Consider the following 25,000-nt stretch of genomic DNA (forward strand, 5'->3'; position numbering starts at 1 on the left):
GAGCAGCTATGCCATGGCAATTCAAGAGGTCCTCAAAAAGCAGCTGATAGGGAATAATTATTTAAACGTGACACCTCATTCCATCAGAAAGGGTGTGCCGTTTACAGAGGGCCTGAGCCTTGTCTCCTTGAGATTAGCAGGGGTTTAACATGGAGATGAACAGGAATGGGATGTGCTGCTAAGAGCTACACAATGAAGCCTTTTAGTCTCAGCACTGGGGGAAAAATCCTGTTGTCAGAGTAAGTCCATACTCAAGCTTCTGTTTTCCCTTGCTCTGTGTTAGATTTCCATCTGCAACCTGCAGAAATCCTTCTGGCCCCTGCTCATCAGTGGGATGAAATTGCTTTCTCCCTTTTATGTCTCTAATTCATTTCAGGGGATGAGCTACAAAAGCATGTTTTAAGAATGAACAGAAATTGTGCTGTCATACCCTAGTTATGTCTTGCCGCTACTTTTTTTTTTTGTCATACTGTTTCTGAGGATTTTTGGGGTTTTTTTTTCTCTGGGGCTGTACTGGATCACTCACAGAGCCAAGCACAACTGCACAGCAGTGCTGCTCTGGGGAGCTTAGAGTAATAAATTGGTGTGTAAGGATTCATGGTGCCATTTTTTAATGCCAGGGAGTGTATTAGACACTGGTAAACTGGCCCAATTTGACCTAAGTGGAACTGTCTTAATTTGTTTCCAAGTAGCTTGCTGCCTGTACCTTTAAAATATCTGCTTTACATAGTCAGTGTCAAATGTGTTAGAATAATATTAGCACAGGTAAGTAAAATACCTTTTTATAAGGCTTTAAATCATTTCTGTTACAGTTTAATGTGTAAAGCTACAGATTTTCCCAATTTGTTCGTAAGGTTATGTATCACAGACCTTAAATCATTTAAGGTTTTAAACCTGAGGGGTTCACTCTCAGTCATGAACTGGAAAGCAGATTGCAAGAGACATTGACATGCTGATCAATGACATGAAGCCTCCAAACAAATCAGTACAGGACTTTAAGAGATGAAGCCTTACTGTGTTCTGTCTGTCATCAGAATTTATAAAGCATCTTAGTGAAAGCCCCTTGAGAATCATTCCTAGAATTTTGCAAGTCATGAGCGTGTATGTAAAAGCTGAATTTTTTTTAAACACAAGTAGCCTTGTAATAGCATAGCAAAAATGTGCTCTGTGATGTTGGTGTAGGAGTACTAAGAACCTGTTTAGTGAGATAACATCTTTTAGAAACCTAACAGTTTATTATCTTTGTTTCTGTTTCTTGGCTTTTACATTGAATGAGCTGCAAGTAAACACTAGAAAGGTATATCTTCAAGATTTTAAGACATCAACAAGAGCAGAAATTCGAGACAAACAAGCTGTCACTGTTTTTAGATACTGTGCAACTAAAATGTTGGATGGGACCTATGTTTATCAGCAGCAGTCCAAGAATTTGCTGTTCCTATGCGTTCAAATATAATAACTGAAATTCACTTATTTAAATTCTAAAGTGTTATGGGCCTTCATAAATGGGATCTGAATCCTATCTAGACAAAATTTCATGTTTAGGAAGAACAAATCTGATGACAGAGGTTTCCTTTACCCAGTTACAAAATGGTTTTTATTCTCTCTAGCACATTGTAGGTGCTTCTCTAGCTTGTTTCATGGTTGTCTTCTCATGTAGCTGGGTTTACCCATTGATACGGGGTGCTGGGTTGGAGTAATGCCTCCTACCTGCTCACCACCCATTCACCTCAATAGGAAAATGTCTCATGAGAGGACAGGCTTTGCTGTTCAAGGCTTATAATTCAAATATAAACCCAGAGATAACTGGCAGGTAAAAGAAAGCTGGGCATGAGGGAGAGCAGGGAAGAATGTCTACCTAGGTATGAGGAACAATGGGGATGGCAAAGCAGGTGATTACTGCAGGATAGCTGGTGGTTTGTTGTGGAAATGTGAGTTTTAAAGAAGGGGCTTGAAGCGTTGGTTGGAGTAATTTTGTGTCAGAAAAGTTGCATGGCAGAATTATCACTTGGAAAAGGTTTTGAAGCATGTGGCAAAGCCTGGCTCAGTTTGCAGGCAAGGAGGGAAGCAGCAGGATTTGGGAAGCCTTGCAGTGAGCCATCACAGTGGCAATGAGTATGCCGTGGTTGGTGTGGTGGGAAGCAAAGGGGCATGAGGAGGTGGTTGGACAGAGTGGGACACTGCCAATGCCCTGGGGGTAATCCTGACAAGGTGGAGACTGCACAGACCTTAGAGGACACAAGAGAAGTGTTGTCTCAGTATTGCACCAAGGGCGGGCTGTGCTGCTTAGTAACAAACTTCTGTTTTCAGAATTATTTCGTACTGTTTTCATCATCAAGAGGAGCCTCAAAACTGTTGTTTACCCTTCAAGCCAGCAAACAGCGTTGAGCAGCAGTGTGGTCCTGTCGGTGCTGACTGATTTAAACCAAATGCAGTCCAATGGCCGAGCTCCTGATGATTTCCCCCAGAAATGAAGGTGGCAGTTCTGTCCACAGTGACCACCACAGCCCACCACTGCAGCCCTCGGAGCAGTCAGTGCTTCTCTGGGCAGTCAGTGCTGCTAAGGTGAAGCCCTGAGGCTGTGATACTTGAACTGTGGTTTCAGAGCCTGCTGCATGAAAGAGTTTGGTTGATGTAGATGTACAAAGTGTATTATTTGGAAGTGACCTTTAATTTTATTCGTTAGACATTCATAGGAATAAACATAGTTAGAATTCTCAGTCATATATTCTTCAGATTATAGCTTCAGTCGGCTGAACTTTATTTTGCTCGAAGAACTCCCTTTGTTTTTGTCTCTATTTTGCTTACTAATGTAATGGCCCTAAATTCACTACTGACAAATATCTTGGAAGTATTCTGCTTGGCTTTTACTGCTGGCTCTTATCTGTTTTAAGTAGGGTTTATTAGATGAGATCATCTATAAAGGACTTATTTCTGTTATAAAATGGAATTAAAAAAACCTAAAAATACAATTAGTAGCTGTTCTCTTTTTACTCAGTTTGAAAGATTAGAATATCAATGTCAAAGAGAATAACTGGGTTTCTGGAGTATGCTATGCAACTTTTGTTTTATCCTGTTTTGTCCTCTTTTGCTGTACTGTCTAGGGGAAAGGATCAGAAGAATTTCATTCTGTTCCTCATCATTATCTTGAGAGGAGGTTTTGCCTCTCAAAACAATCCAGAACTGAAAGAAGTTTTCAGTTCCAAATATGAAATGACCACCGCACATGTACATTACGAAAACACATTTTAATGTGTTAATCCCGTTAATATTTAAATTCTTAATGCTTTCTGCTGTCCTGTAGATTGCCTGCTTGAGGTGGCATTGTAATATTTTAATGTAAATATCTGATTCAAACACTGAGTTTTGACATACTAAATTTCTCACAGGTTTTATTTTTCCAGTTGTGACCTTCAGTACCTATCCTGTGTCTTTTAAGAATTTCCTCATCCAGGGAACAGATTCATTGGCTTAAGAATAACTGGTAAGAATACTTATATTGCTCTCATAATTTTTTCTTCTGCTTATGGGTCTGAGTCTGGCTTTGTTTTTCCATCTTTAAAAAAAAATAAATGAGGTACCTAAATTAGATTTTTAAATCAGTTCTTGTATTTTTTTATGTCTTCAAAAATATTATGTCTACGCCTTGCAAAACTTTTTATTGTAGTTCTTTCAGGTTGTAGTGAGCTACAAATAGATTTTTTTTCAAGAAAATATTCTGCTTGGTAAAATCATGAGCATTCATCTTTATGCAGTTGATATGTAATAATTGTGTTGGGGATGAATCATCATTTATTACTTTATCATCAGACTGCTGATTTAAAAAAACCCATGACACTCCTGATTAAATTAATTTTATCATTTTTTTGGTTTTTTTTCCTCCTGTAAGTTCAATAGAACATCTCATGCATATTATTAAGAACCATATTCTGTATATTAGCATGAGAAGAACACCCATGAAAATCAGTGGGTGGATGGGTGTACTACATTGTATATGTGATTTTCCTCTGAGCTATTCCAGTGCAGTAGAAGAAAAGCTCCTGTAAAGTCTGAAAAATCAGATTGGTGTGGAAATAGGTGTGAAATCAAAACTGGGTTATTTGGCCCTCAGTTTGAAATAAAAGTCTAGCTTCCTAGGAAATAACCAATAATTAATTCCACATTCCACATGCAATAATTGATCCTTAAATCAAAATTTCTGATAGCTTCTGCTCCCAAATCAAATTCTTATGTTATTTCTTTATTTTAATTGTTATACTGGGTTGTCCATTCCTTTTTAGATCTTGTGAATTAGCAGAAACTCAATGATTCAGAGGAGTTGTGCTGATTTATAGCTGATGTGAGAGGATATCCAGGCATATTAAAGCTTCAGTACTGCAAAGGCATAAGCAGGTATTGAATTACTGATGCTAATGGAATTACTCACGTGAGTAAAGTTAAGTAGAGACGTAAGTGTTTTCAGGATTGATGTCTGTACTTACGAATTTATATCATTTAAGAGTATGGCTCACAATTTTTAAAACTTACTAATTGAATGTGAGCTACTGGATTTTATTCTAGACAATTGACTTGAAAAGAATGACAGTGACTTGATTCTAGAATAATTCCATCAGCTTCAGAGAGGAGATGTGCATTTTTTAATGCTGTAAATAAGGATGTAGTTTGACCAATTCACTCCACTGATCCCCACTAATATCAGGAAATACTTGCCAGAGTAAAGGAGGAGCACAGGACTGGACAATTAGTGATACAAATGGTTTCAATCAAATGGTTAAATAGCTCAGCAAAGACATGGTTCGTTTTGTAATAGCATTTGGAATCCAAATAAAACCATCTGAGGGATGTGCTGTTTGTTGTGATGTTAATGCACAAAACAGAAAACTCTCAACATGTCTTGAATTTCAGGGGGGTGTTATGAAGCCATTACATGTTAAAAAAAAAAAAAAAAAAAAAAGAAAAAATTCCAAGACCACAAACTTAAAATACGCATGCAGAAGCTCCCACTCAATTCTAATTAACAAAGCTTACCTTTCTCTTGACCATAGAGGTCATCATGTAAACTATTTAAATTGATAGTAATATTATGCAGCATGAAATTAATTTTACATTGTATACAGTTTTTATTGTGACTTTATCTTGTTTCAAAAGTGCTTACTTTCTGATTTTGTGGATATTACTGACTGGATTACTTTTATTTTCGTTTTTACACAACAGTTATATTAGAAATTTGCTGTTTTATTCTTACCTTCTTAGTAAAAATCCTTTTATCACACAATGGGTAATTTATATCCATTACCAGCCCTTTCAATCCTTTTCAGTGGTGCTGTCAGTGCCTTTGGCACAGTAATGATTAATGTGATCTAATAATAGTGTGCCATTATATTACCTTAGTAAAACATGTACCAACATCCTATTCAGATCTACCAAATTCATAGCTTCCTATAATATTTTTGTTGAAAGACAGGATTACTATTTTTCAAAGAGGAATTTTTTTTTTTTCCTTTAACATATTTAATGAAATTCACAATTCTTTGCCATGGTAATCTTTGTGCATGCATTTGGGCTTGATGGGCGAATTTTATATCATTCTGCATTATTATGATTTGTTAGGCAAATTGTTTGACACGTAAAGAAAGATATGCATTACATGGTTTTGCTTTGTTAAGGGTGCATTTTAAGCACTCGGTACCTTCTGATTATTCTGATTATTCTGCTGCATTTATCGTAGAGGGTATATTTAGATTGCAGTATGCAAGAACAAGTATTTGGGCTAAAATGTCTTTTTCTATATTGGAACCCAGATAATGTCCCATTCTGCAGAAGGCAAGCTCTCTGCTCCTCTGCCCAGCAGAACCAGTTTTGGTTACAGTTGTTTTGCTGTGGTGCTTTGGCACTTCTTTGCCTTTTTTTTTTTTTTTTTTTTTTTTTTTTTTTTTTTTGCCAGTAGAAATGTGCAGAATGGTGCCCAACTGTGAATTAGAAACTGGGATCATGCCTGTAGTTTTCAACCCAAGGTAAATACACCCAACAGCCAAAGCCACATGTATCTGCCCCACACCCGAGTTTCACCCAGATACAGCATTGCTTGACCCCAAGCTCCAGCTGTCAGGTACTGCCAATTAACCCAAGAGACAGAGAAATGGTTCAGGGAGCACCTTTTTTGGTAATAAAGAACGTTGGAGCTTGTGGAAGTGCCTGAGTGGTGTGTGTGACTGGCTGCCTTCAGTCAGTCTAGTTAGGCACTGATGGGTGTGTGGAGGGGTTTGGTGCTGCTCTTGCATCGAGCACTGATTCCCCCCAGTCCTCTGCAGCAGGACTGTCCAGTCTTGGGTTCATCTGTTTGATAATGCTCCTGTTCAGTGTGGCTGAAGAGTTGGGATAACACTGCATCCTTGCAAAGCATCTTAAATCATCATCACCCCAAGATGTCATTATTGCAGTCAGGGAGACACATACTTAACACTGTCGCAGCACAATCGAAATGAAACAGCATGTCCACATTTTAACTCTACTTTGTGATGTTTGTTAAATACATACTCTTACTGTTTCATCATATCACAATAAATAATGAATGAGAAAAATATTTTAATCTTGTCAATACTGGGAATGTCTAAAAACAAGCAAAGTGTGTGTATGCATTTATGTGGATTCCTTATTTGATTTAAGCTAAGCGATACAGCTGTAACATGATTTGAAATATGCAATCAATGTAAACGAAGAAAAATATTTTGAATGCAATATATAAACTGCTTGGTTTTTTAGACATATTTTTAGGAAAAGAAAGAAAGATTATGATTGTCATACCATGTAACAATAATACTGCCACTGGAAATATATGCAGCAGCTTTATTTTCTGCCACAGTAAAGACAATCTTAAGTCTTGGTCATTTAAATACAAGACATTCTCATCTCTTCCATGTAGCTGATTCTTCCTGACATAACAAGAAATGAAGGGGAAAATAAAGCCTGAAATCTTGTTTTAGCATTGTATTCAAAAGGCTTAAAGAAAGTTCCAAAAGATGCTTCCCTGTTTTTAGTAATAAATAGTTATGTACAAAATAGAAAAGCCTTTTACTCTCCAAAATTAATTTACTAATGGAGATATAATTATTTAAAGCTCTAACAGCTGTACCACCTTTGAATTAGAGATGCCTTAGGTTGGACTGTGTATTGTGCAGATTGCATTATACCTTACTGCTTTATTGCTCCTGCATCCTGCAGTTTTACCAGTCAGGGCCAAGCTGAAATGAAAAATGGTGGCTTTCTTTTTTGGACTAAGAATAGAATGGTCAGTGAAAGGTTTCTCCCTCATTTTTCCACATGCAACTCGAAATAGATGTAGGAGACTGCAGAATAGACTTCTCCATGGTCTAAAGCATTTTCAGGGTCTGGTTGGCTGTTTTTTGATAGTGTTCTGTTCAGTGAGAGATTCTTGTATGAAGTGCTGGGAGCACCAGGTTCCTCAGGGTTGTTTTATGTCTCTTTTATTGGTATAGTCAGTGAATCGGCCAGCCAAAGATTATTTCATCTGCACATCTGTCTGTCTTTGCTCTGATGGGACAGAGGCCCTAATGTGTCACCTACTCACATCTCTGGAGTAGGAGTGGTTAGAGAGGGGAGAAGAGGACCCTGATGCAGCTGCACAAGCTGTTAAAGAGCCCCATTACAGTTCACTGCCCCTGTTTGAGCTCCTGCCTGTGTTGCTGTACTGTGATCCTTAACACACTTGGGTAGGTTAGGAAGTGGCTTCTTTTGTGTGACTCTGAAAGAAAGGCCTCCCAGTAAGCAGAGGAAGAAGAATAAAATAAAGAATCTTGGCCTAGTCTTGAAAGATAGAAAGGCACAAGAGGAAAAGTATTTTTTGGCTTTTAAGGCTAATTTTATCTCTTGTGAAGGCATCAAGTCAATGAGTAGAAGTGTCAACTGGAAGTTCTTGGGTTATATTACTAGCCACTGGACTACTGTGTGACTTTAGTAATGAAACATAAATGTTCTCTCTGTTCCCTAGTGGACATAATACCATTTACCTGTCTCAAAAATGCTTTGTAATTTAATTAACAGTTGGAGTGCTCTTTGAGCTCCTTAGATAAAAGCAGGCAAAATGAGTCAATTGTTACAGAAATCCCAATTTATCCCCGTTTAAAAAAAATTACACTTTGTCTTGACTTTTTCAAACCTCAGATAATGTTTGATAGGGGTTTTGGGCTTTGTTCTTACTGGTCCTTGGAGTCACTTATTCTTAGTGATTTGCATAGGCATGGTGTAGGTATTACTTTTTTGTTCAACAGAGTATTTTGGTGGATCATAAATTACCAGTCCCTGTGCTGGGAATCTGCTTCTGAGACAGGCATACATTTTCAGAGGGAAGTTTGAGTTGTGCTAGACAAGTTCTTCATTATTCTTCAGTATATACATTTCATTGTTTAGGGGGAAAGATTTCTTAATTTTTGGTTGTGCACTGGATTTAATAGCTTGGGTTTTGTTTCATGAAGTTATGCTATATGTTACTGAGAAGCTACATGAGAGAAGTAGTGTAACTACAGCTCTTCCACAACTGTGTTTCATTAGCACATCCTGTCCTGGCCAGGTCACTGACCAGTGGCCAAACCAATTCCTTTGTAATCATTGCCTGAAACTACACCCTGATCTGCATTTGATGGAAATAATGGTATATATACTTCTGCTTTGTAAGTCAGCTAAGATGTTAAGTTGATTTTTGCATCTGTGCTGACCCTCAGTAAAGAAGTTTATTTTTCAGCAAGCAGAAACACTTGCAGCAGGTGAGCTGAAGCTTCATTCATCCATGCTTTTCATCTTGTATTTGTAACAGCCAGATCCTTCTCTCAAATCTTAGAGCCCATCTTGTTGATCCTGAGTACCCAATTCATTCTCACACTTTTTCCTCTGCAGCTTCATGCATTCATGTGGGTTTTGCTGCCTACCCCTCACTTTTCTTTTCAGAGACTGTAGAAACAGCACACACATACCTGGATACAGCTGGGCTCAAAGTGAGGTTCTTGGCAAAAAAGTCTATGTTCATACATTTTATCCCTTTTGATCTACTTTCTGCCACTGTCTTATTTTAACTGCTTAAAAGAAGTTTAAACATGCTCCTAGATAAGGAGATAATCTCAACAAGCATCTTACCACTAACAAAAATTTGGCACACCTGTTTGCACACAGGCTTGATGAAATACCTCAAAGTTATGCTAAGCAAGTCTGCCATTCCCTTCTGGTATGAAAAGTGTCATCTTGAAGTTCTAAGTTGCACTGTTTGTGTAACAGCACATAATAAAACCTAGAAGGAAGTTTGTCTTTCTTATTCTTTCCTTCATCTTCTCCAGCAGTTGTTTCAGCAGAACCCTTCTGCTTTTGCTTTGATAATTTAAATAGACAGTCTGATGCAGTTGTGACAAACAGGGATGACTCTCAGCTCTTGTGGAAATCTGTCAAGTCAGAGTAACTCAAGTGATCTGCCACTGCTTTTCAACTATTTTAGAGTAATATAAGCTCCATTTATCAGAAACAGTTAATCTTTTTTTTTCTGACTCTACATCTGAATTTCCTTCTGTATAAATGTTACATTTATTTCACTTTTTACAGCATATTCTACCACAAAAGAACTGGAGAAAAGGTAGAGAGAGTTGTCTGTGAAATTTACACCTCTGCCCAGCTGTAGTACCAGGTAACAGTGCTGGGAGAAGGTGCAAATGTGCAGTAGCAGTGTGGACACCTGTGCACATGTAGAGGACTTTCCAGGAGCAGCTTGTTTAAGAACAGATGACTGTGCAACTCTAACAGTCAGAAAGCAGAAGCTTCTCTCCCTTTCTCCCTCATGCCCTTTCCTTGGAATATTAGATTTTTACTGCAAGTGTGGCTGGATAAAAATAGAGCACATCTTAATGCTCTTAATAGACATCCCAAGTGTTGCTTTGAATGGACATTGTCCTGTGAGCTCAACACTAGAGGAAAATTCCTGCGTTCCTTTTCTTTCCTGTGGGTAGCTGCACATTTCATAGCTGACCAAATATGCCAAGACTATGGAAAAAGAGAAAAAGGCAAGATGACTATTTCCCCCAAACAGTAAACACACATTGCAGTCTGGCTTCTTATTTGAGAATGCAAGATTTTACTTTTTGAATAACTACTGTATTTTAACAATAGGCATCAAGTGGTTGCTATGTGATACACAACAGTGTTTTTCATGAACTTTTGGCTGCTGAATAAGCCCAGCAAATATGGGTTCTTACCCTTTTAGTTTTCTGGGTCAATTCATTTTGCACAAAGGAGAGAATGATAATTTGAGTTGTAGGCAGAGAATGTTTTCTTCACATGGTAGGGAAGATGAAAGCTGTTTTTATTTGATTTCTTTTAAATTAAAAATTATAATTCTTTATGGAGTTACAAATAATTATCTTATTACTAAAGGCATCCCATAAGCATGTTAGAGTCTTTCTCTGTAAAATAATTGCTGATTGTCACTGCAAAGTAAAAGTGAGGGAGAGTGAGGGGAAACATAAATATACATTCAATGTGTATGTGTGGAAGTTATTTTATTTTTTCCAAATGGTATTTGCCTCAAAAGTAAAGACTTAGGCAAATGCTATTTGTTAGGTGGTGCTGGCTGATCATAGACCATATAGAGCTGTTTTCTGAACTGCTGTTGTCTAAATGCTCAGTCCTTTCCTGCTTATGGGTCAGAGAGGACAGTGTCTATCAGATTTAGTTGGCTTCCTGATGGGACACCACGTTGAGGGTGCTTTTATGTTCTTATCTTCTGTTCTTCTGTTGTTGGAATCCCATGGAGCAGGATTTCTGCAAAGTGTGGATCTCAAATCTGCGTGAGAGCAGGGGCTGGCACTCAGTAATGGAAGGGGAGGGGGCAGGTGAGGTGGTGGAGGAGCAGGAGGATGTCAACAGCTGCTGGGAGCACACAGAAGAACAGATTAATGGCCCCTTACATGGAGGGGAGAGGGAGGACTCTAGAGACAGGGATAAAGGAGAATGTTTTGGGTAGGGGAGGAAGGGCATTCAAGTTATGCAAGGGAAGGGAGAGAAATGATTTCTAGCTGTGCCAAGGTACATGAGAACATGTACCTGTCTCTAGTTTCTCAGTGCTAAAATACTCATTTAATTGTAATTAACTCTGGAATAAGTACACTCACAGGGGCCTACGCAGGAAGGCTTTGGCAGAGAAAAAAGGGCTTGGTTTGGAGAACAGTGAAAGTTGAGTGTTGCTGAGGACAGCTCCATCATGTTGAAAGACAAAGAGGACGGGTGGAAGGTTTATCATGCTCTTCTCTGAGGTGTTTCTAAGCCACAAGCTATTCTGTCCTGTAGCAGATGTGTACAGGCCTTTGTTTAGTCTCGGCCAAATTAAGGGGACACAGAGTCTATGTGACAGATTCACCAAGGCTCTGGAGGGCAGCTGGCTGAACCATAGATCTACTGCTGGCTGTGGCTGGTGCTACACTGGATTTGGTTTCTTGAGGAAAATACAGCTGTGATTACTCTTCCCTTTGCTGTCTGTGTGTGACAGCATCCATCAGTGCTCATCCGTCCATTGAAGTGTCACAATGAGACGTGTTTGAAAATGCCAAAGATGTACAAATTTCATCTGAGCATTGTTGCTGTTCATTCTCTAAGGCTCTTTTCTTAGCCCCTCACCATACTGCCAAAACACAGCTCTAGAGCATGCTCCAGAAAGGCTTCAGTCAAAGCTATCTCTCCTCTCATCTGGACATAACTTCAATCAATTCTCACAGTGGCTGTAGTTCTCCATTTGTGTAATTTACATAATTCCATTAGGTTGAATAAATTTACACAAATTTGTACCCTCTTCTGCTGAGAAGGTTTGTGTTGGTGTTATTGCTTTGGGATTTTTTGAGCATAGTCAAACTCTTTCTGCATGCAGTCACTGTGGCAGATATCAGCCAGCAAAGCACCCATGTTCCACCTTAAAGATCTTACTGAGAAGAATGAAAGGAGTTGCAGTGCATCCCAGGTCACTGCATCCTGGCAATGTTCAGAAAATTCTCATCTTCCCTCTGCATTTTCCCTGTTGCCCTTCTCTTCTCTATTGCCTCTTTTTGGTTAAGTTCATTCCAAATTCAATTTTGAGGGAAATACCTTTTCTCTTTGGTCTCAGACACAGCAACACCCCTGCCCCACAGATGATAATAGGGATTGCTTACTCAAATAGAAAGAAAAATTCTTTTATGGATGACATTATTATTTTATCTTATTAGATGTTCCATGTAAAGCATTTATCATTGGAATAATTTTCCCTCTCAAAGTCATATCAGACACAAAGCTGTCTTCAGGGCTATTTCTTCTAGTTCACTGGACAGCTGTTCTGCCTGAAAAGAAAGAAAAGATCATATATCAATCAAAGACTTCAGGAGAATCCTTATGTTCTTTATCTAATAGGAAAATCCTAACTGTGAGCTCTTGATCTTCTGACTTCTGCTTTTTCAGTTTGAAGAACTGCATTGATAGATTTTGCAAGACTATCTGTTTGGTTTATTTTTTTAATGTACCTTTTGTGTGTCGTTTTGATGCTTAGAGGGTGTTACAAACTCATCTTCACTGGTGGCAGCCACATTGTAAGCAAACAGTTTTCTTACCCCTGTGACTCGATTAATCCTCCTCTGAATATCACTATGGGCAGAAATTAGTGCTGCTTAGCAGAAACAAGATTCTCATCTCTGCTCTGCTGGTGCTGAACTACTGATTTCCAGTGGAAAAAGACTAGAGGGCTGAAAGGTGTGTCCAACCTGCAGCCTTCTAAACTAGTACAGTTGTCTGTATTTACTCATCACTCTGCAGTTTTGTAACTCCATTGCAGTGAAATAAGTAGCAGGGAATAGATAATTTTTAATATATTTTATTGCTAGTTATACATGTACCCTAGTCTGCCATGCTAATTTAATGAAGATTCAAAGCACATTAGAGTTCCTGGTCTTTATAAAAATATTCAGAATACTTTATACAATTTACTAAACAATGTGTATATACAGTAGCAGAACTAAGATTAGTGTGTGTCCTTTCATCTGTGAGTGTAGGGTGAAGCACAGAAGTGAACTTGGGTGCTCCCTTTCAGCCTAGCAGTGATTACCTTCCAGAATGGAAACCACATCCTCTAGGCAGGGATTCCTGGCCGTGTTAAGCTGTGAGCTGAGTGCCAGAGCATGTTTGCACTGTACAGGTGCACTGGAACCAGGCTGGAGGCTGACTTGGAGACACAGGAGCCCAGGGGAACTATTAACCCAACTTGGACATCTTTGCACAAGGGAAAAAGAAAGGCAAACTCGACTCCAATAAGATTTTTGTATGTGCCTGTTGGTGCCCTTTAAAGTAGTCTGTTACACGTTCATGCTATGTTGGCATTTGATGGTATCTTCAGAGCCCACACAATGCCATGTAGGGCTCAGCAATACAAAGATTTGCAGTGTTTTGATGTGTTTTGCTGAAAGAGACCCTCTGTTCTCTCAGCCAGCAGACCTTGACTTTGGTAGGGCTTTGCAAGGGCTGTCTGGCCTGGATTCCTTTATGTAGGATTGCAAGCAAAATTAAGGCATGACGTGGCTAATTATGCAGTGGAAAAAGAGGTATGAGAAAGGAAAGATGTGCCAGCATAATTGCTGTAAATTCTTCTATTTACATATACTTAAAGTCATCCTGATCCCACATTTCCCGAAGCAAATGAATTTATTGATTCTAAGTAGATCTTGGATCATATGGCTTGCCACATTGGATCAGAATATTGGGCCATCAAGTGCCATTGATTATGACCAGGAGCAGAAGATTTAGAGCAAAAGGCAAGAAACCTGTGATCAGTCATTGTAGAATAAGCTCTCCTTAAGGATGCTGTAATTATAAGCAGGATGCATGGCCAGTGTGCAAAATGTGATAGCTCCAAACAAAGGGAAAACAATTGGGATGATTTAATTCTCTTTTGCTTTGAAATAAAAAATAAAAAGATCAGTTTTATTTAATCAATAAACCCTAGGGTTTGATGTATGGATGAAAACTTACAATCAGTGGAATAATACTTCTGGTTAAGCACTTCTCATCAGGAACTTGTTTGACCTGTGAGCTGCTTCATTTTTTAAACTTAGATGTCTCTATTATAGAACTTCTAAAGATTGTTGCAGTGCCACCATGGGGAGTGTGTGTGTGTGCTTTAATACGGATGCATCTTGTAGGAGAGGAGATAAACCTTTTTCTTTGTACACAGACACATACATGATTTATCAAACATATTGTATTACTCTGTCTTTACAGTAAAACGTACAGTGGATGTGAATTACTCTATCTGTGAAGGATTAGAAACTCTGATGTTCTGTCTTGTATTCAAGAAGAGGATTACTCTGCAGATAACGTGCAGATAATTTACTTTTAGTGAGGCAGTGCAGTTTAAGGACTGAAAAATCAACTTTCTTGAGGCAAAAGGAGTAGGAAAAATGGAAAAATATAGGATAGTTGACTACTCATGGAAATTTCAAGAGAACATCAGAAATGTATCATTATATATTTATTGAACAGTTGTCACTTCCATCTTCCTAAAATGGTCTTTTGATAAAAAAAAAAATTAAAATATATTGCAAATGCTGAGTACCTTGAAATTCACCCATTTTTTGTGTGCATTGGCATGATTGGCAGCATTACATGCCAACAGCTCATTTGAATATGAAACATCTGTACATTATTATTTAGGGATTTTTCATCTGTTGATTTTAGAAATGAGGATTTTATGAGTCCTTGCATGCATAATTGTGTGTTACTTATATACAGAAGCAGTCAGTAATAAAAGAATTGGCCAAAAACATACTGTATATAGTTTTGTGATTAAGATAGGAAATGCAATGTATAAGGAAATACAATATGCACTGCATTTGACTTTAGGTGTGGCAGCAGCAATTATGATTTTTTAACAGTGGAAATAACATGACAGTTCAAAAGCACAGTGAGAAGATTATGCTTTCTTATATACTGCAGTGTAAATTCTTAAAATAACAATGGAATTCTTACATTTTTCACTGGAAATCAAGATAATCCAATTTAAAACAATTTATTCTCAACAGGTATGGTAAAAAAAGATATATCATTCTGGAGCGTGGTATAATACATTAATTTTTATGAGTGAGTTATGAAGATGTACAACTCAGGACCTAGGATAAACATCATATCCCTTAATTAATCCATTACATTATGGCACATATGTGTCACTTTTATTAGCCTAAAATGAAAAATGTTTGGGAAAGAAAAAAAGCCTGTTTTTTCTCTGTATTGGAAAACCTTTCTTCTAAAATCATAAAAACAAAATCTGATGCAGAAAACACTATTAAGGAGTTAAACATCTAAATTCCTTGAAGACTTGTAAGATAAAGAGCCATCATCTTCTGTAATTGTTCAAACACATTCTTAGCTCAAATATATTAAAGCTTCTGCATGAAGTTTCTATATGTTTAAATGAATCCAGGCAACTTAAATTCCAGCTAAAGAATGCTGGTGAAGCTATGATTGAGCAACAATATAGGAACACAGTGGGAAATGAAGAAAAAAGAAATTATCTGTCCCTTTGATATCCCAAAATGCAGTGATGTAGATTCTTATAGATTCAGAAGCGACTCATAGAGATCTACAATGAACCTTTCTGTCATGCGGGTCTTACCCTGGCCAAGATTCTCCCTTCTGCCCCAGCACAGATCTCCAGTAATCTGGTGAATTTTTTTAAAATGGATATAAAACCCATGATTTCTAGAAGAAGAGTGGCAAAGTTTCCTCTTTGCCTGAGTGCTCTGGCCTCACCTTAGGAAGTTGTTGCCTCTGTGTCTGAGCGTGGGTGGGTATCACATTCTAACCACAGAGTTTTATTTACAGATTGGAATGAATATTAGGCTTGTAATTATGCACATTTTGTGTTTGCAGCAAAGGGTCTACAAGAGCATTGGTCACCTAAAGAACTAAATCTCACCTCACCCCAGCCAGGTAAGTTGTATCAGCCCTGCAGCTCTGAGTACCCGTGCTTTGGGAAGGTGGGTGATTTTCTGAACAGCAGTCACTGGCAGGGGCTGTCCAGGGCATGTCTTGGAACAGACACCAGATCTCCCTCAGTTCCTGGTCAGAGACTTCTCAATGCAATTTATCTCTTTGGTTATCTAATATAGGAGCTTTTTCCCCAAAATGTGGTATTTAAATTATATTTAAGTGCTGGAGCTGGGTGCAGAAACAATAGCTGCATCTTGTCTACTGCACTGTATTGGAACTTCCTAATATCAAACCCATAAGATTATGAATGTGTGCTTTGTGAGCCCAATAGCAAATGATCTTTTACATATCTATGTGAATACATTTTCACGTGATTTTACAATGCTAGGTTATCTGTCACTATTTGTCATTTCTAAAATCTGATGCTAATAGAATTTAGTATTTGTCGCTTTACATTAAAATAAGAAAAGACATAAGACAACACAAACGAAAACACTATTAATGAAAAAACTAAATTAGAGATTATTTTGTATTGAAGACACGAAATTTAATACAAATTAGCACAATACAAAGAAATATGTTTTTCTGCTATCTCAATATTAGAAGAATAGCTCTGCTTTTCTCCATATGTCTGTGTCACCAGGTTGTTATTTCTTTTGTTTAGTCATATAATAGAATGTGTTGAGACATATTATACTCAACTTGTGTAACAGCCTACAAATACTGATTGCAGTTTGAGCTTGTTATGGAAAAGTATTGCCCTGTGGATTGAGAAAATGACCAACAGCGGACTATAATCTATGAAGCTGAGAGTAAAATTGCCAACTAGAGGTCATTTTTCAAACCAAGGGGCAATAGTTTTCTACTATAAACTGAATATTACAGTCAGTATATGTTTTATTAAACCATTTCAGAAACTTGGGAGCAGTTTCATTTAAACTTCTTGCTTGATGTGGCTCAGAGAACAGGCCCAGGGCAGCCCACAAAAGAGGCCTAGTGCAGTCTCTATAATAAATATTCTGTATACTCAGTAATTATGAAGGCTTTAGGGCCTTTATGGTGAATGACCATATCCTGCCACCATTCTGAATCCTTAGCAGCAATTGAAGTCATTAGGATTTGTGTATAAAAATGAGTGCAGGCTGCTGTTGCTCACTGTAATACTGTGACAAACTAGAGCCCAGCTAGATAGAAAAGCCAATTATGGCTATTGCAGTCTAAAAGATTAAAAGGAAAATGCCTTTTCCTCCTCCATATTCTCTTTCTGTTTTTCTTCCCTAGTGAAGTATGGAGATGATGGCACTCATACAGGGGTGATTGTCTACTGCCTTAGTCAGTAAGAGGACGTCCACTCTGAAATCCCAGAAATGACAATAAATGTGTGGGCAAAGTGAGCCTTTAACATCTCCTGTAACACACCTCGCTTATTCCTAGAGGGTTCCCCACCCTGTGCCTGGGAACAGAGGTGTTTTCTGCAGCCATTGCTTGGAGTGACTCTTAAAAGTTAATATTTTTTCAGTACAAAACCCTCAGTGGCCTTTAGGTTTTCAGAAGAGTGATGGGAAGTTTTAGTTTCTCTGCAAAAGTGGGGTGCAAAGAAATGTCAGAAGGATCACAGTGGCTTGGGCAGAAGGAGGTCAAACAAAATATTTCACTTTTTCTTTGAGAATCCTTGATAAAAATAATCTTGTTTAGAGCTCCTTGTGGACTTCTCCATAGCTTCTTTTGTAAGCCTCAACATCAAATTGTGTACCTTGCAGGATTTCTGATTTTCTATTTTGGGGCAAATCTCAGAGTCTGATCCTCATTTTGTGGCATAACCATATCACAGACCAATACTATCTTGTTCACAGCACACATATTTAAATTCCTGCATGCCTAAGTTGGAAATTCACATGTCACAATCATGCCTGTAAATTTTGTGTTCTCACAACCATAATTGGAGATTTCTATCTGTATTTGCCAGATTATTGCATAGTTGCAGCTATAGCATGGGCAAATTAGGAGCAAAATATGGTTTTCGTCTTGGAGTTTTTAAAAGCCAGACCTTACATCCATATGGGTGTATATATTATACAGACACAGACATAATTTTCAAATGGTCATAATTTTAAAGGTCTGCATAAAACTTCACCTCAGCAAGGGTGATGGATTAGAGTAATAAAAAATGGAGCAGCAAAAGTCTTGTTGTAGATCTAGTCCATCTTCTTGACATTACAGGATTGTTCCCTACAGGGTACTTGCTGATACTTTGTCCAGAGCAGGTTTAAATGTCCCAAGCAGTGAAGTTCCCACTAAAGTTTGACAGACATAATTCAAAGGATATTTTTCTGACCCTCTATCTTAAATGGAACAGTTTACCATGATATGTTGGTCATAACTTCAGGGACCTGTCCTGTGTGTATCTCCTTGGTGCTCCCAGACTTGCAAATATTTGCAGAAAATCTCCATAAGTTACTTTGGTATTGACCATGCCATTTTCTCTCATCCTCCACCTAACACTGTCACTGGGCAGATTGTGAGGGTTTTTAAGACTGGGCCAAATGAAAATAATGCTATTAATTTAGTGCTGCATGTATTGACTAATATATACACACATAGATACGATTATGTATCTAGTCTGTGTTCATTTCCAGGAGGATGTTGTTTAGAGGACTGTCTGATTGTATTGGGCTTTTGCAAACATATAATTAATCTCATTTTTAGCAATGCTTAGCTCCAAGCTGATGGTGTAGAAATATAGGGTTATTAGTTTCTAGAACATTTTTATTATGCACTTTCTATTTTGATTGACAACTATTAATATTTTAAAATGACAGAACTAAAACTTATGCTGCCAGATAGCATCAAATGTAATGTATACTAAGTAAACAGAAGCATGTGAGCAGGATAATATTTATTGTGTAGTTACACAACAATGTGTAAGAGACTAGAGAGAGAATTATTCTTCAAGAGGGATATTTGATATTTTACGCTCTTTAGAAATACAAACATAGGACTGAACTTTGTACCCCATTTCCTCAGGGTAGCATGCAGATTTTATCATCTATCCTGGATGGGTTGTTCTTGAAAGCTTCTATTCTTCACCTTCCTTTCTCTCAAATTGTCTGTATAGAGATGAGGGGGAGAAGATCTTTCCAAGATGAATTTTATGGCTCTTCTGCTTTACCATTTGATATTTTTTTCTTGTTGCTCCAGCTGCAATTTCTGTTGTACCCTTTTCCTGGAGATCTTGGCTGCCCAAGTCAGATCCTGTTGGGGAAGAGGCACAGTCAGGAGTGTTGTGCAGTAGGAGATTCACGAGGAGAAGGATTGTAGCCGCTGCATCCAAGTCAGGTTGCAATTTCTCATTAGGGGGAAAAAAAATAGCCAAGCAAATAGTAATTTTGTCTTTAGAACAAAAGGAATAGTTACCATGAAGTATATGCAAATTCCCCATGTATTTCTTGTGAATATTTAATATAAAGCAATTAGAGGTAGGGCAAGAATTACACAGCTTTTAAAAACAAATGAAGAAGCTCCCATTTTCATGACACAATTCACCCATCTAAGATTACTTATGGAATTCAAGCTGACAGGAAGAAGCTGGAATGTTCAGAACCTGGTTCAGAAGGTCATTCTTAGGTTGGGCCTTGACTGCCATGCTGGAGCCAGGCCTGGCTTTAGAATGGGATAGCAGAGATGTGCATCTCCTGAAAACACATACAAACAATTCAAACTAACTGAATGAAGATACAAATTCTTGTGTTGTGTTAACAAGTAAATTGATAAAACTAGCATTAATCAATAAAGAGGAAAACTCTAGGCTTTTTTTTTTTTGTAAAATAATTTCAGTTTGCATCCTTCAGAGCAAAAATTAGCTCAGTTTTACAGAGGTTTGTCAGGCACAGAATATATTAGGCAGAAGTACCTGGTTTATCTTGTGTAGTGAGGGGAATAAAGCTGTGTTAACCTTGTGTTTTATCTGTACTAATTTTTCCTAATTTAGATCTAGCTTGACTATTTCAGTGAAGTACCATATGTACCTATCTTTAGCAGAAGAAACTCTAAGAGGCAACTCTTAAATTATTCTCAATGCAAATTTTTTCATGAATGATGAAGAGTAACCACTTGTGTTCTTTGCCCACCACCAAAACTAGTAGCTGTAAAATCACAAGATAATATCATTAGGCAGTTGGTTTTGACAAAAAAGGACTAACTGGATAAGAGGAGAGTCAGTGGGGTTGATATATTTCACATTTATTTACTGTCCTAGGTAAATGACTTTTTCCACTCACTGAGACAAAAAATATCCATGTGTGAGGTGTTTTAATTTTTACCTGAATGTGCCTTTACCTACAGTGCCTGACTCCGACTGGGGCTGTTGGGCAGCACTTTTAAACAGTTGCAGTTTTTAGATGCAATTAAAATGTTAAACAACGACAAGATTATATAAGTATAAAATACCTGATTACCCAGCATTTATTATGAACTGTTTGGTGAAGTTCTGCATTCATTCCTTAAATAGATCACATCATGTTTTATTGTTGCTATATTCTCTTTTGGATTACAACCTTCTCTTTTCTCTTAAGTGGTTGACTGCTGCAGCATTCATCCACTGTGCCTTCTGCATTTCCTTCAGCTTTTCCATTCCTTGCAAGTGGTTTTCCTCTTGACTTGTGCTTGGCATCAGGTTGATGCTATTAGCAGAAATACCAGTCTTAAAGTGTTTATTAAGAACCTGAACTGGTAAGGGAATTGCAGGTGCTTGTGGAAGCACAATTTGGGAATAGTAGTTCCTGTCGATCAAGGCAATGTGTCATTGTGCCTGACATACTTGTGAATTGTTATCAATCCTGTTACCAATTTCTGTCTAATCCCTCCCTGTCCATCTGTGATGCTTATGGTTCATCTCTTCTGGGCATTAATATTCACATTTCAGAATGATGCATCTAATGACTGACCTCACTTTGAGGGAACAGTGCCATGTTGTGATGGAATAAAGTGTCATGATGTCTTAGGTAAATAAGCCAATTGGTCTGGGAAGAGGAAAAAAACTTCATCTGGCAGCAAAATTTAAGAGGAAAAGCTGTTGGTATATGACTCCCATTGAAAAGAGGGTGCTACTCAGCAGAATATGTATGAAGAAATATGCCATCACACGTGTAATTAAAGTAAGGATAGTTTGGATCACGTAAAGTGCCTTTTGGGTAGCATTTTTGGATTTCGCAGCCATGGTTCCTGTAAACTTGTCTGCTATAGTCCAGCCCAGTGCAAACTGTAATGTTTTGTTCTGAGATTTGGGAAGAATTGCGTCAGAGATGTTACTCACAAGGATCTTAACTGCAGTCTTAGATCACCAGGGTCAGGATTTCAATGCCAGCACTGTTCCCATTTGAGCATCTCCTTTGTCTCCTGTAATGTAAATCCTATCCTCAAATGCTTGTGTAGGGTTGGCACTGATATTCAATGGGAGCAAAGGCACCAGAGATCAGATGGAAAATATGTATATACTGCATCTGTGTATTGTATGTGGCAGCCAGGCAAAGTGATGGAGCAACACTTTAAAATAAACAGGATCTTTATTATACAGTCAAGTGGGGGAAAAGTGGATGTTTCTATTTATCAGTTGGGTTTTTTTTTTTGTCTTGGGTGTTTCTATCTTTGACTGATACAAATATTTTGGAATCTAAACATATCTCTGCAATACTGTTGTGTCTTTGTTCTGGATTTCTTTCATCTTAACTTATCAACACAGTATATGAGCCACTTTATCCTACAGTGTGATCATCATCCTAGTGTGTATTTGCTCATTAATGTCAGGTTAAGATCTAAAGAAATACGAAAGCAGGAGTGAAATTTCTTTCTTTTTTTTTTTGTTTTGTTTGTACTAATCTTTTTATATTAATAATGATGGAAAAAGGAAAACTGTGCTGTGGCTTTAGCTAAATAAAATATATACACATTTTCCACAAGTGCTCTATTGCTTCCAGACTTGGTTTGGCTTAAATATTAGAACTCAAACATGATCTTAAAATGAAAACTGTGATCAAGTCTCTCTTTGGAGTAGGGACTAATTGGTTTGGTATTTAGAAATAATTGAAATATCCTAATAAAATATGCATTAGAAATAAATATATATGAAATATACATTCTAATATTTATATTTTTTCACTGAATAGATTTTTTTCATCCATATCCTTTGCATAAGCTCATGAACAGTTGGAAGGTCTCTTTCTTTATATACCTGATGTACATAGTGAAGAAATTTTGAAAAGAGAAAGTACCAATGGAAAAATGTAAAGCTAATAATTTTTTTTAAACTGCTGTTGGTTGTTAATGGGACACACATTTGTTACACAAGCTGTCTTCTCTCTTTTCCACTTTTTTTTTTCCCAAAAATTTACCCTAAAATTATTTTTAGATAGCTTTTGCATTTCTAAGAAAATATAGAGATAAAACTAAACCAGCTTTCTGATTTCCAATTAAAAAACTGAATTTTTCTGGAAGGGTATAGATAGAAGAAGGGGAGAGGGATGCGGGAGTGGGCCAGGCAGGCCAGAATTTACACATTGGGGTGTAGAATATAGGGAGTTGAAAATTCTCTCAGCTGGAGCCTGCTCCTCTCCACTAGCTAAGCAGGAGAAAAGAATTGTTCTAATCTTGGCTGGATGTGGCAAGAAGTGTCCCAGTAGCAGCTCTGGGTGAACTTGCAGAGCTGAGGCTGAGGGGAACCCACAGCAGAGTCCCACGGGGAGTGATGGGGCACTGATCCTCATGCTGACAGCAAGGTCACAGGAGGTTTCCCAGCTGAGCAAAACTGAAAAAGCACAAGAACTCGAAGTGAGTGATTCCTTTTGGGGAGCTCAGCTGCAGGCTGAGGGCGTTAGATGGACCAGGTTCCTTCAGAGCTGCTCCTCATGCCCCACCTTCCCCTGAGCCATCCAGCCCCCTTGCTTTTATTCCTCAAAAGCGTTCTTTCCTTTCGTGGGGACACATCACTGCCCACAGTCTCATGAAAACAAGCACTTAAGAGTATGTTTTATCTTGAAACTTTTTAATTTGATTGAGATGATTTCCAGCATAAAATATATTTTTTGAAGTTGCAGGGGTGGGTATGCAAATGTTTTGATGGAGTTGCAATGCCTAGTTTACATCTGATGATTTCAGATGGTTAGGCTATGTTGTAATAAAGCATACTAAACCATAAATGACAGAATTTAAGAACGGTGTTTTGACTTTTCTAAGGTAAACGTTTTCACACCGCAATGTCAGTTTTGGCCTGTTTTGGGTTGAAACCAAATTATCTGATGAAAGTTTCATTTTTAACAGATTTACCTATGCTAATGAGTTTAGCAGCTCTGGCTCTTTCATATCAGTTCTTCCTGAGAATCACCATGTCTGCCCCTACTTGTTGCTTTATTATTTTTCAGAGCTGTCAGTTTTCAGTCCTCTTCAGACTCCCTCCCCTGTAGCAGGAGGCACAGAGATCTTTTTACTGCATTCAGAGCATGAGACACAAAGAAGCCCAGTCTAGTTACTGAGCTAGGTTTATTGCAGTAAGTTGGCATTGTAGGGCACATTCTTCTCAACATCTTGAAGCTTTTAGCAAGTCTTTTCTTTTATTTGAAAACTGACACAGTTTGGCTTCTGTTTATGAAGGAGTCACAGCCCTGAAACACTGATTTGTGCTTGCCTAGTGTGCTTTCAGTAACATGGCAATCCTGTGTGAAACCTTGCAGCTTTATTTACTACATCAAGTTCAGCAGTAGGCAGTGCTTGAATTTGAGTAAAGCTTGTGTCAGAAAAGTAAAAGGAGATTGAAGCACTTTAAAAAATATATTTCTGTGCTCTACTGTTTATGTGTACATTTAAGCTTATAATAATATTTATTATTGTAATACAATGTATTAAGACTTGCTAGATTTCTCAGCTTTATGGATCAAAGGTTTTCTTTATTGACAGGCATTGTCAATGCAAATTTTCCTAGATTTCCGAATACTTTATTTCAAGAGACTGACCCTCCAGCCTTGGCACTAATGTTAAAAATATCAATTTATATACTAATTAAGTTAGTACTGACTTTTAATGACAGTTTGTGTCTGTTTTTTTTAATGCATGTTAGTATATGAGACTAACTTTTTGCACAAACTCCCCTTCCTGTGTAATCTGTCTCCCTGGAAATAACACTTCTATTTATTCCCCTTTGAGAACAATTCTTTTCAAAATATTCTTAGCATCTGCTTAACTTAGAAACAAAATCACCTTAATTGAAATATTTCAAATATATTTTCTGAGCCATTCAGATCTCCACACAGTCTGTCAGGCTGCTGTAGTGTGCAGCAAGCCCTCTTTGTTCCAGTGGGGCCCTCTGGGCAGTAAGAGTGGTGTGGGAAATGTACTCTGAGAGGGTCTAAAATAGACAAGTGGGACTGTGCTCTTGCTTCCTCACTTCCAGTCAGCCCTGTGATGAGGAAAAATCAGAGTAATAATCTCAGAGTGGGAGCTGACACCCTCTCCAGCCTCACCCTCAGCATTGTGTGCTCTCCCAGAGAAGATCCCTGATGGCCTTTGGTACCACTGACATCCTCTGCTTGTGCCTTTGGGCAGGGACTTGGGTGCATCTTAAATTTTGGGAAGCTAGGCAAGCTCAACAAGGCTGTGGAACCTGGACATGTGGCAAACCCAAGCCGGGCATTCAGGAAAGGAAAGGGATTTCTTTGGGGTGGCCCAGGGCTGCTGCAGGGTGGGAACTGCTTTGGGCAGCACCCTGTGCAACAACTGAGATTGTGTTTTTGGAGCATCTGATGGAGCTGGATGGAAACAGAGGGAAGAGAACAACCTCACATTTAAAAGCTGGAGTAAGGCCTAGTGAGGGAATTCACAGATGAGGGTTTTCAGTCTTCTAAAAGTAATGCAGAGGAGGAAGAAAGGAAGGTAAAGATTCTTCTCGGTCCCCTGCTCAGCTTGAGAAACCAGTAAATCATCCCTCTTAAAACAACACCCCCACAGGGGTCTATGTGTTTTCAGG

General features: G+C 38.1%; 1 protein-coding gene across 25 annotated transcripts in view; it reads left to right on the top strand.

Moving 5' to 3' along the window:
- Positions 1 to 25,000, top strand: part of ZNF536 (zinc finger protein 536) — a 345,246-nt gene that overhangs the window by 52,854 nt on the left and 267,392 nt on the right. For 10 of the 25 annotated variants that reach the window (XM_030282099.4, XM_072934367.1, XM_072934368.1 and 7 more), the window contains exons 2-3: positions 3,387 to 3,481; positions 15,931 to 15,990. The exons of 3 other annotated variants lie outside the window; for them this stretch is intronic. The gene's annotated coding sequence lies outside the window, so the exon portion shown is untranslated. Of the gene's footprint in view, positions 1 to 3,386; positions 3,482 to 4,277; positions 4,390 to 15,930; positions 15,991 to 25,000 lie in introns of all 25 variants that reach the window. 12 more of the 25 variants (XM_072934372.1, XM_072934371.1, XM_072934369.1 and 9 more) reach the window with 6 other exon arrangements.

Source organism: Taeniopygia guttata, chromosome 11 (assembly GCF_048771995.1).
Source record: "Taeniopygia guttata chromosome 11, bTaeGut7.mat, whole genome shotgun sequence".
Taxonomy (NCBI): Eukaryota; Metazoa; Chordata; class Aves; order Passeriformes; family Estrildidae; genus Taeniopygia; species Taeniopygia guttata.